General features: G+C 35.3%; 1 long non-coding RNA gene across 1 annotated transcript in view; it reads left to right on the top strand.

The window, feature by feature from the left end:
- LOC137246986 (uncharacterized) overlaps nt 1-19,454 on the top strand; it is a 97,648-nt gene that overhangs the window by 71,720 nt on the left and 6,474 nt on the right. The window lies entirely within an intron of this gene.

Here is a 19,454-nt window from a genome sequence, read left to right as displayed (position 1 = left end):
TGTCGGACACAGATCCGATACGCTCCGGTAACACAGCACCATTAAGGTGCTGGCCCGACCATCTCGGGAACGATTTATATGGCCACATTAAACCTTCAGGCCATCCTTCCCTCCCCACCCCAAGTTCCAGACTCCAAATGTATGACCGACCCCTACTAACTTTGGAGGCCCGACCCACCGATGCCAGTGGCACACCCCCTGGAACTCCCCTGGGGGTTCACCATACAAACATTTAAAAAATCGCCGGTTTTGCACTTTACATGAAAAAATCAGCGAAATGCGTATGTTTTTTCTTTTTGGAGTTTATTTTTCTCTTTAGAAATTTATTTAGTCAGAACATATGTAAATGAAAAAATGAATTTAACTTAGTAATAGAAAAGAAATTAAAAAAAATTATTAGAAATTAGCGTTTTTACAACCATTTTAAAACCAAGGCATCACTGTGATGCATTTGCATGTCGTAAACATAGTTGTGTGGGTTTTTTATTCAACCGTTTTAAAAAATGAAGGTATCACTGTGACACAATTGCAGATCGTAAAATTGCTTGTGTTGTTTTTTTAAGCCACCACAAGACACAGCAGGTAGAATTGAAATTACCATTTCATTCTTATTACCTCGTCTCGTAGACCATATATAACGCAACAGTTTTTGTGAATGCATTAAGTCGTTGTGAAGAACTCAAAGTGTGAAGTGCTAATTTCAGATAAAAAAATATTTCAAAAAAAATAATAAGTGAAGTGACCATTCCAAATCCAAAAGTTTACAATGAATCCACCATTCTATACACCGCAAGATGAAGCAACTACATCAACAACTATCGAAAACCCAATGAGTTATATACCTAAGCATGATGTTACTGTTTTTGGTGTGTCTACTGATTTAACTGATCTTAATTTACCAACCCATCTGGATATCTTGAGATATTATTTTTACTTAAGGGAACATTCTAAAACAGAACAAAAAAAGTTTTCCCATAAATCATTCACTATTCAAGTACAAGATAAGTTGATTGGAATTTGGGAAAAACTTGGCATAGAAATAATTCTGAAAAAAAGTGTATTTAATAAATTGAATAAATTGCTTGACAAGTATCAAGAGCAAATCGAGAGAAGAAACAACACCCAACAATTTACAGAGTATGTAAAATCTATGGAAAAAATTTTTTACATTGGAACATGTAAATGCGATTTGAAGCCAGCTCCATGTGCATGTGGCTGGGTTCCCGAGCACCTCAAAGAGTTCATGCACGATCAACATAATCAGAGAAGACTAACAATGGAAGCATTTATGATGGAAACTGAAGAGCAAGGAGCAACGTCTATGTCATCAATGCCAACATACCAAGATCCCGATGATTCAACATACGCACCGCTACCAGTTCAAGAAGATATGGATAGAAGCACAAGTTCACAATACACAGAGAGATACGATTGTTTTAAATTTGCCTTGGTATGTGACAGATTTGGTGTGCCTGACAGAGTAGCATCAGCATTGGGAACCGCTCTTTTGCAAGATTTTAAAATTAAAGATAAGCATGGGAAACCTCTCATCATGGATAAATCGAAAGTTCGCAGAGAAAAAGAGAAATACAGACAAGAAGTGCTTCGCAAACGGTTAGATAATACCAATTTGTTAGCGTTTTCATTCGATGGCAGAAAAGATGATACTTTAACGATAGATAAAATTGATGAGAAGTATCACACTAGGATGGTAAAAGAACCTCATCTTGTTATCTTGAGAGAACCCAATTCTTAACTGATTGGTTACGTAAGACTAGAACATGAAACCGCTGAATACAAAACAACCAAATTAAATGGTTTTTTCAACGATAAAAATATATCACTGGATGCATTAATTGGAATATGCACTGACGGTGAGCCAACAAACACTGGTCCACACGGTGGAATTATACGACGATTCGAATTGCTGTTAAAAAGATCATTGCATTGGTTCGTTTGCCTTCTACACTTCAACGAACTTCCGTTTCGGCATTTGCTTGATGCTTTGGATAAATCAACCAGCACTGGACCAAGATCGGCAACCGGAAAACTGAGCCGTCAAATCGAAACTTGTGAAACTCTTCCGGTAACTTATTGTTATCACTCATTTATTATAATTGTCAACCATTTTTAATTATTTTATTATTATATATTTTCAGGTGGTGGACGGCTTCCAGAAAATTGAGTTGCAAAATATGCCCCCTGCTCCAGAAAAAATTGAATTTTCCACCGATTCGAAGTACTTATACGACATGGCCCATGCAATTTCTAGCGGCGTGGTTCCGGTGGATCTGGCTAACATCAAACCAGGGAAAATTGTACACTCTCGGTGGCTCACCAAGGCCGCTAGATTATTGCGATTATATGTGACAACGGAAAATCCAGATGCAAATTTAAGAATTCAGGCTGAATTTGTAATTAAATGTTATGTGCCAATGTACTTCAATATCAAGTATTACAGCTCTGTCGTGTACGGCAGTGCATTATTTTTCAAGTTCATTGGTTGGTCACGATTTCTAGAACCTCGTTTACGCAAAATTGTCAATCAAGTAATTAAAGATAATTCATATTATGCGCATTCGGAAAATATCTTGTTATCAATGTTGTTTGATGATAGCAAAGAAAAGCGCGACTGTGCCTTCAACAAAATTCTACGCTATCGAACCGATGATGACGAGCCAATGGAACTTAGAGTTTATAAAAAACCAGATATAAACTTTAATTGCACAAGTTATACGGAAATGATCAATTTGAATGATATAAATATCGTATTTGAACTACCATTCACGCGAAGCATTCCGTACAATACATTGAAAGAATATTTAAATCAAGATGATCCACCGTTTAATGATCCAAAAATTCCATTACACATACAAGGAACGGAACGACATGTTCAATTGCTAGCTAGCATTTCCAAACGGGTTATACCGGAAAATGTAGAGGCTGTTATGGCGACGACATTAGAGAGCCGCGCGAAATTGCCCAGACTTGAATGTAAAAAAACTTCAAACAATAATTTTTTTTAGTTTCTTTTCTATAACTCACTTAAATTAATTTTTTCATTTACATATGTTCTGACTAAATAAAAAGAGAAAAAATAGATATTATTATAAATAAATAATAAATATTATTATAAATAAATAAACCCCCAGGGGGTTCCAGGGGGTGTGCCACTGGCATCGGTGGGTCGGGCCTCTAAAGTTAGTGGGGGTCGGTCATACATTTGGACTCGATTGGAGCACTCTAAATGGGTCAAAGTGGGATTTTTCAAGATTTACCCCTACCCAAAAGTTCGACCCAAATTGGGGAACACCAGAATTCGTTTTAGAGGTATGGTTCCTTCGGCAAAGTTTCTTATTTTGATCCCTAGAATACGATTTTCACAGAGTAATGAGCGATTTTTAAATCGCCCGCCCAAATATACATATATTATATATAGCTCCGATCGAAATGATTTTTACAGGAAATCTTCTATAATATATTAGAATAAATATCACCAAGTTTAACGTTTTTATATTGGAAATTAAGGGAGAAATTGCCAAAAATCTTTCTATCTGAACGATCGGTTGTATGGGATATATACTATATATAGCTTGGCGGCCACCGTGGTGTGATGGTAGCGTGCTCCGCCTAGCACACCGTATGCCCTGGGTTCCCACCCCGGGCAAAGCAACATCACAATTTTAGAAATAAGGTTTTTCAATTAGAAGAAAATTTTTCTAAGCGGGTTCGCCCCTCGGCAGTGTTTGGCAAAGCGCTCCGGGTGTATTTCTGCCATGAAAAGCTCTCAGTGAAAACTCATCTGCCTTGCAGATGCCGTTCGGAGTCGGCATAAAACATGTAGGTCCCGTCCGGCCAATTTGTAGGGAAAATCAAGAGGAGCACGACGCAAATTGGAAGAGAAGCTCGGCCTTAGATCTCTTCGAAGGTTATCGTGCCTTAAATTTTTTTTTTTTAGCTCCGATCAAAGTGATTTTTTAAGGATATCTTCTATTATATATTAGAATATATATCACCGAGTTTCACGTTTATACTTTCTAAATTGCGGCAGTAATGACCAAGATCGTCTTATCTGAACGATCGGTTGTATGGGAGATATATGTTATAGTGGTTCGATCCTACCGGATCCGACAAATGTCTAATATAATACAAAAATACATCCTTGTGCCAAATTTCATTGAGATATCTCAAAATTTAAGGGACTAGTTTGCGTTCAAACAGACAGGCGGACGGACAGACGGACATGGCTATATCAACTCAGTTCGTTGCCCTGATCGGTATACTTAATGATGAGTCTATCTTCTATATTTCTCAACGTTACAAACATCGGACCAAAGTTAATATACCATTTCATGTTCATGAAAGGTATAAAAAAAATTATCCTTGACCACTTAAAATTTTTGAAATTTCAGTTAAGAAATATTTATAATTTCTAGAGAACTAACTGCCCACATACCAAATTTGGGAACCCCAGTGTTTATAATTATACGAGCAAAACGCAATGCGGATGGATAGGTGGTTGCAAACATATATTGCCGGCTAAAATAGTAGTTGTAGGTATAAACATACATATTTATGCTCGAACTTATCAACATATTTATCTACACATAGCCATACATACATACGTACATATAAGTATAATGTACATATATACGTGTAGTTATTTATTATGTTTTCTTTTATGATAACTAGGATTAAAGCTCGCCAAATATTGAGAAATATCTTCATAGTCGATCGATACATCACATATGTAAGCATGTAAGTCTTGCATTTACAATATTTTTGCACATTTATTTAGTTTATTCCAAGTTTTTGATTATCTTCGGACTACTGGCATATGCGCATGCGCTTACTTAGACAACTTGCTGATCGCAGTACGAAATACATTTTTTCGAAATGTTTCTAGAGCTAAGTTGAAAAGCGTAATGCAACAATGACACCACCAACATAAAAGTGCATTAAAAATGTATTCCATTCCAACAAAATTTGGTATGAATGCATAGTTAATGAATTTAATGTCAGATTAGCAGCTAGCAATGAAGTATTTTTCCTCATATTAATGATTTTTGTCGTGAAGAAATGGAAAAAAAAATTTACGTAACTAAAGCATGGGCGGCCATCGTGGTGTGATGGTAGCGTGCTCCGCCTACCACACCGTACACCCTGGGTTCACACCCCGGCCAAAGCAACATCAAAATTTTAGAAATAAAGTTTTTCAATTAGAAGAAAATTTTTCTAAGCGGGGCAGCCCCTCGGCAGTGTTTGGCAAGCGCTCCGGGTGTATTTCTGCCATGTAAAGCTCTCAGTGAAAACTCATCTGCCTTGCAGATGCCGTTCGGAGTCGGCATAAAACATGTAGGTCCCGTACGGCCAATTTGTAGTGAAAATCAAGAGGAGCACGACGCAAATTGGAAGAGAAGCTCGTCCTTAGATCTCTTCGGAGGTTATCGCGCCTTACATTTATTTTTTATAACTAAAGCATGTAGGCGACAGCTCTTTCTATTTTTTGGCTGAGCCGTTCAGAAACGAAGTTAGACTGCCAGCCAAAAGGGAAATACATAAAAATATTACTCATACGACATGATGCACAAATACAAAGTACATACATGCATACATAGTATGAGCTAAAGAACTAAAGATCTGGCAATTAAGCATTCATTATCCGCGGACGACTGACGTAAGAAGGAAAGCAGCCATGTTGAAATGTAAACAAAAAATGTTGCAACTTTAAGCCGTTCGTTGTATATACTTTTTTTGCAAATATCTAGTTCGCCGGGCAGTATTTTATAAACTATGATCAAAGAGTCTATGATGTAAAAATAAGCCGTTCTAAATTTCACTCGATTGGATAACTCTTAGAGCTGGCACGTTGCATTTGAAAATTTTCAAAACCATATGCATTCACGGTGCCACAGTCAAAAAAAAATGATTGATAAACGTTAATTTGTTGAATGTGAAGTCAGATTTCTGAAATTGATTCTGGAGTCCACGATATTGCTGTCGTACGGTACGAAAATCTCGTTTATCTAGTTTCATTTCTACTTTCATTAAAAGCCTACATATTCCATTTTGATAATGAATCTCATTGAAGACGTTGTCTCATTTTTCCAAGTATATTCTCTGCACCATAATATAGCTTGATTGACATAGCTAATTTTTTAATCGGACTTTCATTTGCAGGTTTCGATCTTAATTTTCATTTCATGTCCGATTGTGTCATCCGTTTCGATTTACACTTTGAACTTGTGTAATCCGTAGTGGGCTTGCTATGATTTTTGCACAGTTTGCAGCATCAATTTCGGTATGAATTTCACTGCAAACAATTTGGGCATAAATTTGAAACTTTCGTATGAGCAACCCAAATTTAGATTAAAATTTGAACTGTACTGGTTTTTTGTGAAAATGGGTTTAATTCAACTCTATTTTTATACTCAGTTGAACAGAGCTCACAGAGTATATTAACTTTGAGTGGATAACGGTTGGTTGTACAGGTATAAAGGAATCGAGATAGATATAAACTTCCATATATCAAAATCATCAGGATCGAATAAAAATTTGATTGAGCCATGTCCGTCCGTCCGCCTGCCCGTTAACACGATAACTTGAGTGAATTTTGAGGTATCTTGATGAAATTTGGTATGTAGGTTCTTGAGCGCTCATCTCAGATCGCTATTTAAAATGAACAATATCGGACTATAACCACGCCCACTTTTTCGATACCGAAAATTTCGAAAAACCGAAAAAGTGCTATAATTCATTACCAAAGATGAATAAAGCGATGAAACTTGGTAGGTTGAGGTAGGAGTTGAACTTATGACGCAGAATAGAAAATTAGTAAAATTTGGGCGTGGCACCGCCCACTTTTAAAAGAAGGTAATTTAAAAGTTTTACAAGCTGTAATTTGGCAGTCGTTGGAGATATCATGATGAAATTTGGCAGGAACGTTACTCATATTACTATATGTATGCTTAATAAAAATTAGTAAAATCGGAGAACGACCACGCCCACTTTTGAAAAAAAAATTTTTTTAAGTCAAATTTTAACAAAAAATTTAATATCTTTACAGTATATAAGTAAATTATGTCAACATTCAACTCCAGTAATGATATGGTGAAACAAAATGCAAAAATAAAAGAAAATTTCAAAATGGGCGTGGCTCCGCCTTTTTTCATTTAATTTTCTAGGAAACTTTTAATGCCATAAGTCGAAGACAAATTTACCAATCCTTGTGAAATTTGATAGGGGCTTAGATTCTGGGACGATAACTTATTTCTGTGAAAAAGGGCGAAATCGGTTGAAGCCACGCCCAGTTTTTATACACAGTCGACCGTCTGTCCGAAATCGGACTATGACCACGCCCACTTTTTCGATATCGAAAATTACGAAAAACGAAAAAGTGCCATAACTCTATACCAAATACGAAAAAAAAGATGAAACATGGTATTTGGATTAGTTTATTGACGCAAAATATAACTTTAGAAAAAAACTTTATAAAATGGGTGTGACACCTACCATATTAAGTAGAAGAAAATGAAAAAGTTTTGCAGGGCGAAATCAAAAGCCCTTGGAATCATGGCAGGAATACTGTTCGTGGTATTACATATATAAATAAATTAGCGGTATCCAACAGATGATGTTCTGGGTCACCCTGGTCCACATTTTGGTCGACATCTGGAAAACGCCTTCACATATACAACTACCATCACTCCCTTTTAAAAGCCTCATTAATACCTTTAATTTGATACCCATATCGTACAAACACATTCTAGAGTGACCCCTGGTCCACCTTTAGGGCGATATCTCGAAAAGGCGTCCACCTATAGAACTAAGCCCCACGCCCTTTCAAAATACTCATTAACACCTTTCATTTGATACCCATATCGTACAAACATATTCTAGAGTCACCCCTGGTCCACCTTTATGGCGATATTTCGAAAAGGCGACCACCTATAGAACTAAGGGCCACTCCCTTTTAAAATACTCATTAATACCTTTCGTTTGATACCCATATTGTACAAACGCATTCTAGAGTCACCCCTGGTCCACCTTTAGACCGATATCTCGAAAAGGCGTCCACCTATAGAACTAAGCCCCACGCCCTTTCAAAATACTCATTAACACCTTTCATTTGATACCCATATCGTACAAACATATTCTAGAGTCATCCCTGGTCCACCTTTATGGCGATATTTCGAAAAGGCGACCACATATAGGACTAAGGTCCACTCCCTTTTAAAATACTCATTAATACCTTTAATTTGATACCCATATCGTACAAACACATTCTAGAGTCACCCCTGGTCCACTTTTATGGCGATATCTCGAAAAGGCGTCCACCAATAGAACTAAGCCCCACGCCCTTTTAAAATACTCATTAACACCTTTCGTTTGATACCCATATTGTACAAACGCATTCTAGAGTCACCCCTGGTCCACCTTTATGGCGATATCTCGAAAAGGCGACCACATATACAACTACCACCACTCCCTTTTAAAAACTTAATTAATACCTTTAATTTTATACCCATATCGTACAAACACATTCTGAGTCACCCCTGGTCCACCTTTATGGCGCTATCTCGAAAAGGCGTCCACCTGTAGCACTAAACCCCACGCCCTTGTGAAATAATCATTAACACCTTTCGTTTGATACCCATATTGTACAAACGCATTCTAGAGTCACCCCTGGTCCACCTTTATGGCGATATCTCGAAAAGGCGACCACCTATACAAGTACCACCACTCCCTTTTAAAATATTCATTACCCCTTTCATTTGATACCCATATCGTACAAACAAATTCTAGAGTTAACCCTGATTCACCTTTATGGCGATATCCGTAAATGGCGGCCACCTATAGAACTATGGCCCTTTGGTCTTAAAATACTCTTTAATACCTTTCATTTGATACACATGTCATACAAACACATTCCAGGGTTACCCTCGGTTCATTTTCCTACATAGTTATTTTCCCTTATGTTGCCACCATAGCTCTCAACTGCGTATGTAATGTTCGGTTACACCCGAACTTAACCTTCCTTACTTGTTAAATATAACATATCAATTTAAAACAGCTGAGAGAACCAACTTTATGGAAATCTATAATCAATTATTGGTGGCATACCATAATGCCTTAATTATAACCATACCATGGCCGACAAAATGGTTTTGGAGTTAGTGAATTTCTTAACTTGTTGGAGATCGAAGTTTTCGTTTTAGATATGTTTTGACTAGTTGAGTTATCAATTTTGATCCTTTAACTCTTATTTATGAAATTATCAAATTTTTAAAGACCCAATAAAAGATGCCAAGTATGTAGCTTAAGATACGGTTTGGCAATGATTAAGGCTTTGTGGCTAAGTCAAGTTTGCCTCCGGCTTTTAGCTCACAAATCAAAATTTTAATCATGTTTCGTTTCAGGTTCGACTTCTCGACGCTTTCAGACTAGGCTTTGGTATTGTTTCCAGTTGCTCTTTTAGTTCGATTTGCTTGGTTTCAATTCAGTTCCGGATTTCCGGTTTATGATTTATATTTGGATAAGGTTTTGATTTGGGTTCCGGTTGCGATGCTATTTTGAGTTTGAATTTCCACATCAGCTCCGACTCAAGTTTCCGTCCTGTAAGAATTCCAGTTCGGGTGTCTGCAGTTTCGGTTTCAGTTCTAATTTCCTTTCCTTTTTTTATTCGATTTCAGTTCCGTTTTAGGTTAGTGCTCCGTATTCGGTTACTGTTGGCATTTCGATTAGTTGGGCTCCTGTTACCGTTAGTATTGCAGTTTCCGGTTAGTTTCGTTTCCGGGTCCGATTTTCGCTTCCGTTTCGTTTATATACTTGGCTCCGGCTCGGAATTCGTTTCCGGTTTCGATTTAAGTTCCGTTTTCCTTTTGAGTGCGGTTTCGGTTAAGATTTCGGTTCTGTAGTGGAATTCACTAACTTATAACGATGCGATTTGTCGAGATTTTAATTAACGATTTTGTCGCTTGCCTTATCGATTGTACTATTCACTAACATAGCTTTAACGACTCAAAATAAATGACATTTAAATTTCGTTTTAATAGTAGAAAGGTGGCAGTACAGCTTAACGAAACCTAAAAAATGCGAAAAGCTCAAAAGGAATGCTAAAAATAAATAAATTGCGTATATTAACTGCTTTTAAAAGTCATTATTGTGCAAGTTTTTACATATTTTAATAAAAGGTAAGTAAATGCGGTATTAATTTCTTTTTTTCTCTGTTGATAGCGCAGTTATTCTTGTACCCCTTAATTGACCAATTGAGTTGTGAAATAATATCATGAGCCAAGTCTGAGGTTAGTCGGTACAGCTTTCGTACTCCGTTGCATTCAAGTGGAATGGGTTATCTACTTCTCTAAGAAGGTGTCTGTCCACTGGCGATGGACTTAGTAATTATTCATCTTGTGATAAAACGTACGCCAAGTACTCAAATGCCATTTGATTTTTAAAGCAGCTTTTCGTGTTTGAAAGTATTTAATTAAAGTTCCGATTTTCTTTTTTAACTAAAATTGCCAGAAATATTGATATCATGATTTTTAACGGCGTTTATTTAACAACAGAACTGATCGTCGATAAACGAATATCGATACAAAATAGTTACTGAATAACGAAATCGTTATAGTTATCGATTCGCAAATAAAGCGATAGCAAATGTCGTTAAAAAATTAGTGAATTCCACTACTGGTTTCTGTTAATGTTATGATTTTTTACTTTTCCTTACCATTCTTTCCTTCGCCTCGCTCTTAATTTTCTCGAAATTCGAGTTTCACTTACTTTCTTTTAGTTTAATTTCTTTTCTTTTATTTACTCTCCCTTCCTTTCCTTTGTACATATTACACTGGGCCGATTTATTAACCGATATCGAGCCATCGATTTTTCGATAGGATTTGGGCTCAGGAAAAAAAGTTCCACTACGCATACCCAAAAAAATAATTTTCGAGTCTGCGGAAAAAAAATGGCTAAATGGTAAATTTTTCGACCAATTATTTACTTACTTAATTGTCGCTTTACCGTTTAAAAGATCGCTCTGCCAACTGACGCCAATTGGTCACACCAAGGGAGTTTAAATCGTTTTCCACCTGGTCCTTCCAGCGGAGTGGAGGCCGTCCTCTTTCTCTGCTACCACAGGCGTGTTCCGATAGAAACACTTTCTTAGCCGGAGCTTCATCTTTCATTCGCATAACATGGCCTAGCCAGCGTAGCCGGTGCGTTTTAATTCGCTGGACTATGTTGATGTCTGCGTAAAGCTCGTACAGCTCATCATTAAATCTTCTTCGGTACTCGCCATCGCCAACGCGTAGAGGTCCACTCCCAGAGCCGCTTCATCTGATTGTCATGGTCCATGCTTCTGCACCATATATTATGACGGGTATGATAAGTGACTTGTACAGCATGATTTTCGTTTGTCGAGAGAGGACTTTACTTATCAATTGCCTAAGAGCATTTATGGGCAAGTGTGATTCTTCGCTGGATTTCAGAGCTGATGTTGTTGTTAGTGTTAATGCTGGGTCCCAAATAACCGAAGTCTTTTACTATTTCGAAATTACTTCGTTTCGTCCTCATTCACCATCAAACCCATCTTTACCACTTCTTTTTCCATTTTGGAGTAAGCAGAACTAACGGCGCGGCAGCATATACCAGCAATTGCCATAGCGGCATATAGGCAACTCCTTTTCGTGCTGTCGAAGGCGGATTTAAAATCGACGAAGAGGTGATGTGTGTCGATTATTTTTTCGGGTTTTTTTTAAGATTTGGCTCATTTTGAAAATCTGGTCGATAGTAGATTTAGCAGATCTGAAGCCGCACTGATAAGGTCCAGTAAGCCGATTGACTGTGGGCTTCAATCTTTCGCACAATACACTTGACAGGACCTATAAGCTATATTAAGAAGGCTGATTCCTCTATAGTTGGCGCAGTTTGCAGTATCCCTTTTCTTGTGGACTGGGCGAAGAATTAATATTGCAACTGCCAAATGAAATTTTATCCCAAAATTGTAAGGAAAAGGATTTCTTAAATTATTTTTCACACTTCTCTTTGATATTAGAATAGTCAACACTTTAAAATGCCAAAGGACTTTCCGATAGCAGAATAAACACGTTGAGCGAATGTGTTCAATACAAAAAAGTTTGGATCTCTTTCATGATAACCGATTTTTGTTTGCTCTGCTAAGAGATTATGATTGGCGGTTACGACGTTACTCGCGTAAAGTGTTCAATTAAGCATCGTAATGCTTGCCAATAAAGCCCTATCGGGCTATCTATATACTGTCATAATAAGCATACCAACAACCCCATATACTTTGGCTTTTCTTACCTGCAATTTAAACTCTCTGATTGCGTTGTACCAATTTTCTTGCAAAAACGTGTTGGCTGAGTAAGGGTCATGGAAGTCAAAGCGTCGATCCACTTTTTGTTTACATTTTGCATTATATTCCGATGTTTTCCAATTTTGTATTCATAGGCCCAACACATACGAATTTTGAAGCAGAACCGTACGCGGACAGATGAGAAGATTGTATGGATTTGCATGAGGGAGCGACATGCTGCATCGAAAATCCTATGTATCGGGCCTACCACTTGTTTTTTATCATATCACAAATGATCGTTAATAATTGCAAGTATTTAAATAACAAAAAAAAATGTTATGAAATAACAAAAAAGTTAATGAAATAACAAAAATGAAAAGCATAAAAATCTCTTTCCGCATTTTACGTTTTAATGAATGCATGCCCACTAACGGACGCTCGTTGGCTGATACAATAAGTTGAGTTAATTTGTAAAATTTTCCATCCGTTTCGATTCATGTCGAATCGTTTCATTTCGCTTGATTCCATAACAATCATACCTCATCCTACTGCTTCAATGTTTTTTTTGCGATCATTTTAATAAACTTCTCAACTTCAAATGTACAATGTTGTGTGATATTATAGCAACGTAAATATTCATACATATATTTGCAATAATAATAACAGGAGCTTAAAATAGAATCAGTTTTAAATTGTTTAGAACTGAGGAAAGATGGCAGATGGGGATTCCGAATATTGGAGGGAATTTCATGGTCTACTTATTTGTTAAAGCTTACATTTGTATATAGTGATGGTTGCATATTGCGAAGTTACAAAAATAACCGCCAGACTCCTTTATTTAGAACTGTCCACTAAAGCGGGGTATCAACATCGCAAACAAAGAAAAACTCCGTACGCAAAACGCTCAAGATGTGCTCAAAAAATATTTCGTTTGTCAAGTAGTATCCACCTCCCAAGAAAACGTATACGTTCCTGCTACCTTTTATAGCAAGCGTGCACAGAGGAGATCCCTACCCCAAATTCCAGCTTTTGCTAACGCGAAGTATTTTATAGTTATAAGTCTAGTTTTATTGTATAATACATTGTAATATCTGTAATACCATAGACTAACTAAATATAAATATAAAATATAACAACATTTAAAACCATATGATCAAAAGGAATAAAAGACTACTCCGAAAAATTCACATATGACTTAGGCGGCCATTCCTTATGACCATTTTGGCACTAAATGTTGCATACTTTTCTGTGCACTTGGTATTGCTTTAGAGATTTTAGACGATGGAGTTTTAGAGTGACGCGAAAGCTGGAATTTGAGGGCTGGTTTCGCTAAAAAAAATATAACTGTGATTGTATTTATCAGTTTTTTGAAAGAATTCGCATTTCTATTTGAGCACAAGGGTTATTTTTCTTTTGTTTAGTGTATTCTCTTTCACTAAAGTGCATTTTCAATTCGAATATGGTAATTTTAACCAATTTTTTCTAATGCATTGCTGAATGTTATCTTTGTGTCTTTTAGGGAAGTAATGCTGCTTCAAAGAGAACAGTGATACCCTCTTTATACCAACAGAATAATCATGTTGCGTTAAACCTTTCGTTCATCACATATACATGGGCAGTGCTACATCGGTATCAAAGCAACCGCCTTGAAATGACTGATGAAGTATTTTCGAATTAAACAGATTAAATTACAAAATATATGCAAACAGTTTTACTCCGTCTTTTATTTTCCAAAACAAAATTGAATTGTAAAGCTATTCAAGTGAAGAAATTGTGGCGATCAACTACATTGACTCTGTTTATACTGTGGGGACATAAATTCGACACACATATATGTAGTTTTGTTTAATATATATATTTTGTCAATAAATCTTAAAACTAAATTGAGTAAATTAAATTTGTATCGCCTTCACGCTTGTGCGTGTTATTAGTATGAAAGCTCAGAAAGTTCTAGTAACAAAAAGGGCTATGAGGTGCGTTCCCACAAAACCATCGCTCTAACCGTCTAGGGAATGAACTACCGCTTCGTATCTTCAAACGCACCGTTTCGTATCTTCAAAGCAATTTGAAAAACTGTTTACATATATACGAAATTTTTCTTGAGTTGCTATATCAATAATTTACTTATGCCCGGTTTTTCAGTGCGAGTTCAAACTTCATTTAAAGTTGACTACAATTTTTAACCTTGCCTCTTTGTTCGATAACATATAATTTTTCTGCTAATCTCAGCTTAAGCAGCCGAAGTGGCAGTGGTTAAACTAAACCCTAGTTAACTTTAACTGGAGGTAAAACTGGCACTGAAAAACCGAGCATTAGACGAATAGTATCGCACATCACTGTTCACATGGATATGTAATTTCGTTGCAACTACTCTTACTTACTTTTGGCATTTTTTTTATACCCGCTGTAGTTGTACACAGGGTGTTATAAATTTGATTGTATAACTGTTGGTTGCACATGTATAAAGGAATCGAGATAGATATAGACTTCCATATATCAAAATCATCAGTATTGAAAAAAAAATTTGATAGAGCCATGTCCGTCCGTCCGTTTGTCTGTTAACACGATAACTTGAGTAAATATTGAGATATCTTCACCAAATTTGGTACACGAGCTTATCTCGACCCATAATTGATTGGTGTTGAAAATGAGCAAAATCGGATGATAACCACGCCCACTTTTTATATATACAACATTTTGGAAAACACAAAAAACCTGATTATTTAGTAAATAATACATAAACATAATATTATAAATAATACATAATATTGAGACTCTTGATAAAAATTTTAAAAAATGTTTTAAAATGGGCGTGGCACCGCCCACTTGTGATAAAATCAATTTTACAAATATTATTAATAATAAATCAAAAATCGTTAAACATATCGTAACAAAATTCGGCAGAGACGTTGCCTTTACTATAAGGAATGCTTTGAAGAAAAATTAACGAAATCATTTAAGGACCACGCCCACTTTTATATAAAAGATTTTTAAAAGGGTCGTGGACGAATAAAATAAGCTATATCTTTGCAAAAAAGAGCTTTATATCAATGTGATTTCATTTCCCAAGTGGATTTATAGCAAAAAATGGGAAAAACTACAAAAATTTAAAAAAATGGGCGTGGCACCGCCCCTTTTATGATTAAGCGATTTTCTATGTTTCGGGAGCCATAACTCGAAGAAAAATTAACGGATCGTAATAAAATTGGGTACACAAATTTTCCCTATAGCAGGAAATATTTCTAGAAAAAATGGACGAGATCGGTTAAAGACCACGCCCACTTTTATAAAAAAGATTTTTAAAAGGGTCGTAGACAAAAATAATAAGCTATATCTTAGCGAAAAAGACCTTTGTATCAATAGAATTTTACGTTGTAAATTGAATTATAACATTAAATTGGCAAACACTAAAATTTTTGAAAATGGGTGTGGCACCGCCCCTTTTTGTCTAAGCAATTTTCAATGTTTCGGGAGCAATTACTCGAAGAAAAATTTACATATGATGAATTTCATATCAAAGGCTGAAAAAAACGTACATTTTGAACCCGACCCCCTCAGAATTTAATGAAATTATGCATGGGGTTACATCTTACCCACCCAAACATAACCTCATTTTTGGAAATTGCATTTTCGAAAAATTGTGGGCGTGGCAAGGTATCGAAATATCCGAAAATATTAGAAAAATGACGATAATAGGTACTTTTAAAGTGTGATTACTACGGAATGGCTTTACCGATTTCAAAGATCTTCATACCATTTGAAAGGTATTGAAATAAGCTTTCAAAAAAGTATACTGTAAAAATTTTTAAACACTGAAAAAAAAAATTTTTTTTTTTAATAAAATTTAAAATTGAAAAAACACTTCAAAGATCAAGCGATTTTGAAAAATAAAATTTTATTTTAGAAAGGTCTATTTAATATATATAACATATCTGAAAACTAAAATGGGGTTTTATTTTTTTTTATTTTTTTAAGTAAATGCATCTCTTGGTTACTTTCTGATATTTTAATATCACGCGTAAACTAATCAACCGATTTCAAAAATTTTTATACCGTTAGAAAGGTATTAAAATCACTTTTGAAAACATATACTGTAAAGATTCTATATTACACTGAAAAAAATTGTTTTTTTAATTTTTTTCTACATTTTTTTTCAAACTGGGAAAACACTTCAAAGACCAAGCGATTTAAAAGAAAATTTTTTTAGAAAAGTCGATTTAATATAAAAACTAGAATGGTGTTTTTTTTTCTTTTAAAAAAATTTATGAGTAAAACCATCTCTTGTTAACTTTTTTTTTATTTTGCTATTATTGTGTGACAAAAATGGTACCTAGCTATACTTTGGAAATTATACAGATACAGATACTATGACTTAGTATTCTAATAGATTCGAACAAGAATCGTATTATCAAATTTTTCAGACACGCACAATAAATAGACATACACTTGATAAAGTTAATTTTTTATTTTTATTTATTTAGATTTAATATACAACTTTGCGCAGCTCATACTTCTGACTTTCGGAATATTTGCTTACTTACTAGTTTGTTCAGGTAAACTACGCCTGTCCATGCTAGAGCGTTTGACGTCCGAAAACTTTGTTTTATTTTTTTGTATATCTTTGCTAATTTTTATCAATTCGGAAGATAAATCATGCCCAAAAATGTCTTTAATTTCCTTAGATGTCATGGTGTTTGGTAATAGAGATAATATTTTTTGCTTATCCAAATTATTTGAGCAGTTTGCGATTTGATATTTCATGTTCTCCAAAATTTGTTCGTAGTAAGCTTTGATCTTCTTTAGGACTTCTGATAAAGTTGACAGTGAACCACCTCCAAGTGAATCCGAAATACTTTGCGCAATTTGCTGTGTTTTTTTTTGCAGTATGAATCTCTTTCTAAATATTTTCGCTTCATTGGCGATGGATGGCTTCCAAGATGAGGAATAACATGCTTATTTATATTGTCGACGAGTTCGTTGCGTTCGAGTGATTTAGTATAGCTGCTGCATGTTGGAACTTCCTTATATTCTTGATACAATTCACCGCTAGTCAAAGATTTCTTGTGCCTCTTCACTTTCCGTTTCAGTAGAACGCTGATTATCAGCAATCTTGATAGCATCCTTAAGTTTAAAGCGACAACTTTCGCAAATACGGCAACGATGAATGTCGGAGACTGCTGGAAAATGCTCAGATATCAGCGCTGCTTCTTTAAGCTAATGTTTCGAAGTTGAGAGGAACATTTTCTTGATAGCTGCACACATTTGTATTTATTAGTTGATTCCATATCAATGCCTAGTTTGGTTCTGGTCTGTGTCTATCCCCATTTTAGTTTTCAGATATGTTATATATATTAAATAGACCTTTCTAAAATAAAATTTTATTTTTCAAAATCGCTTGATCTTTGAAGTGTTTTTTCAGTTTTAAATTTTATTTAAAAAAAAAATTTTTTTTTCAGTGTACTAAAAATTGTTACAGTATATTTTTTGGAAAGCTTATTTCAATACCTTTCTAATGGTATGAAGATCTTTGAAATCGGTAAAGCCATTCCGTAGTAATCACACTTTAAAAGTACCTATTATCGTCATTTCTCTAATATTTTCGGATATTTCGCTACCTTTCCACGCCCACAATTTTTCGAAAATGCAATTTCTAAAAATGAGGTTTTGTTTGGGTGGGTAGGATGTAACCCCATGCAAAATTTCATCAAATTCTGAGGGGGTCGGGTTCAACGCATATTGGATTTGATATGAAATTCATCATATCATAATAAAATTGGGTACACATGTTTTCCTTATAGCTGGAAATATTTCTAGTAAAAATGGATAGGATTGGTTAAGGACCACGCCCATTTTTATATAAATGACTTTAAAAAGGATTGTAGGCAAAATCATAGCGAAAAATAGTTTTGTACCAATCGTATTTTATTGTTCTGTTATATCTTTATTTTAAAATAAACAGTAGGGAAATCCCCATATCTAAAGGAAAACTGCATTATTACCCGCTCAAGGTCATTGGTGTTAGCCTCTGTATCCTTTTTGCTTCTTTTCAACGAAAATTAGTTCAGAATAGAACCATATGTATATGTATTAAGCACACAAAACAAACAACAACAGCATTTAAGGTGTACAGCTGGGTATATCATGTTCGGTTTCACCCGAACTTAGACTTCCTTACTTGTTTATATTAGCAACAATTCGTGCAAATTATATTTGAAATCGCATCGCGAACTCGCGTTGGTACAATGCGGTACAAAACTGTTCCATGTGCACTCATCTTTGAACATATCTATCCATACAAGCATATACATAAATATGCATTAGAGTGTTCTTTAGCAGTATAAAGAAGAGGAAAACGTATTCTTCATTTTAATCTTAGTAAAGGTGGTGGTAGAGGTACAGTTAGAGATGCGCAGATCTGCATTATGTTTTAAACCCGAGGTTTTGTCGGAATTATAAATGTTCGTAAGTCGGTTGTCACGGTTTGGAATTGGCCAGGATATTTTCGTGTGTGAATTGTGTACTTCGGCATTCTGTATTTCAGTTCGCATAAGTCGAGATTACGTTATACACCCAATACCTTTCGCCTCCATATTAATCTGTGCGATAACATTTACTTAACCGAGGTGCCAAACACTAGGAAAAATGAAGGCCACCTTAATGTATATGTGCATGCCTTTCCTGAAAATGTAATTGACTTGTTGTAATACTCACATTTACCACCTATCGTGTCGGTATTAGATGCCTATTAAGTAATTAAAAGTTATTTCCGATTTATTTGTATGTATGTACATAAATACATACATTCATATGTACCTATGTGTTAAAGTAAGTTTATTGACTATATGTTTTTTAATTGAGTGTAGTGTAAACAAGTTTAAAATTTAATAGAAATGCAAGCGAATCTGAAATTTAAGTTCAAGTAAATCAACCAATTTCTTCTAGTTACTTACTTATATAGTTAGTAGGAAGTTCGCACCAACAAAATTTATCGAATTTTCTTGCTCTTTTTTCGACACTTTAGGAACTTACAGTTTCAAAAACAGCCGAAGTAATTAGTATTGAAACATGCACGTTTCTGAGAGCTTTTTCGTAGCTATGTGGGTATTTGTTACTGAACTTTACATGAGCACATCTATTCATT

Source organism: Eurosta solidaginis, chromosome 1, assembly GCF_040869045.1.
Source record: "Eurosta solidaginis isolate ZX-2024a chromosome 1, ASM4086904v1, whole genome shotgun sequence".
NCBI classification, from domain to species: Eukaryota; Metazoa; Arthropoda; class Insecta; order Diptera; family Tephritidae; genus Eurosta; species Eurosta solidaginis.
The sequence above is the reverse complement of the archived record's forward strand: the minus strand, read 5'-3'. Positions and strand labels throughout refer to the sequence as shown.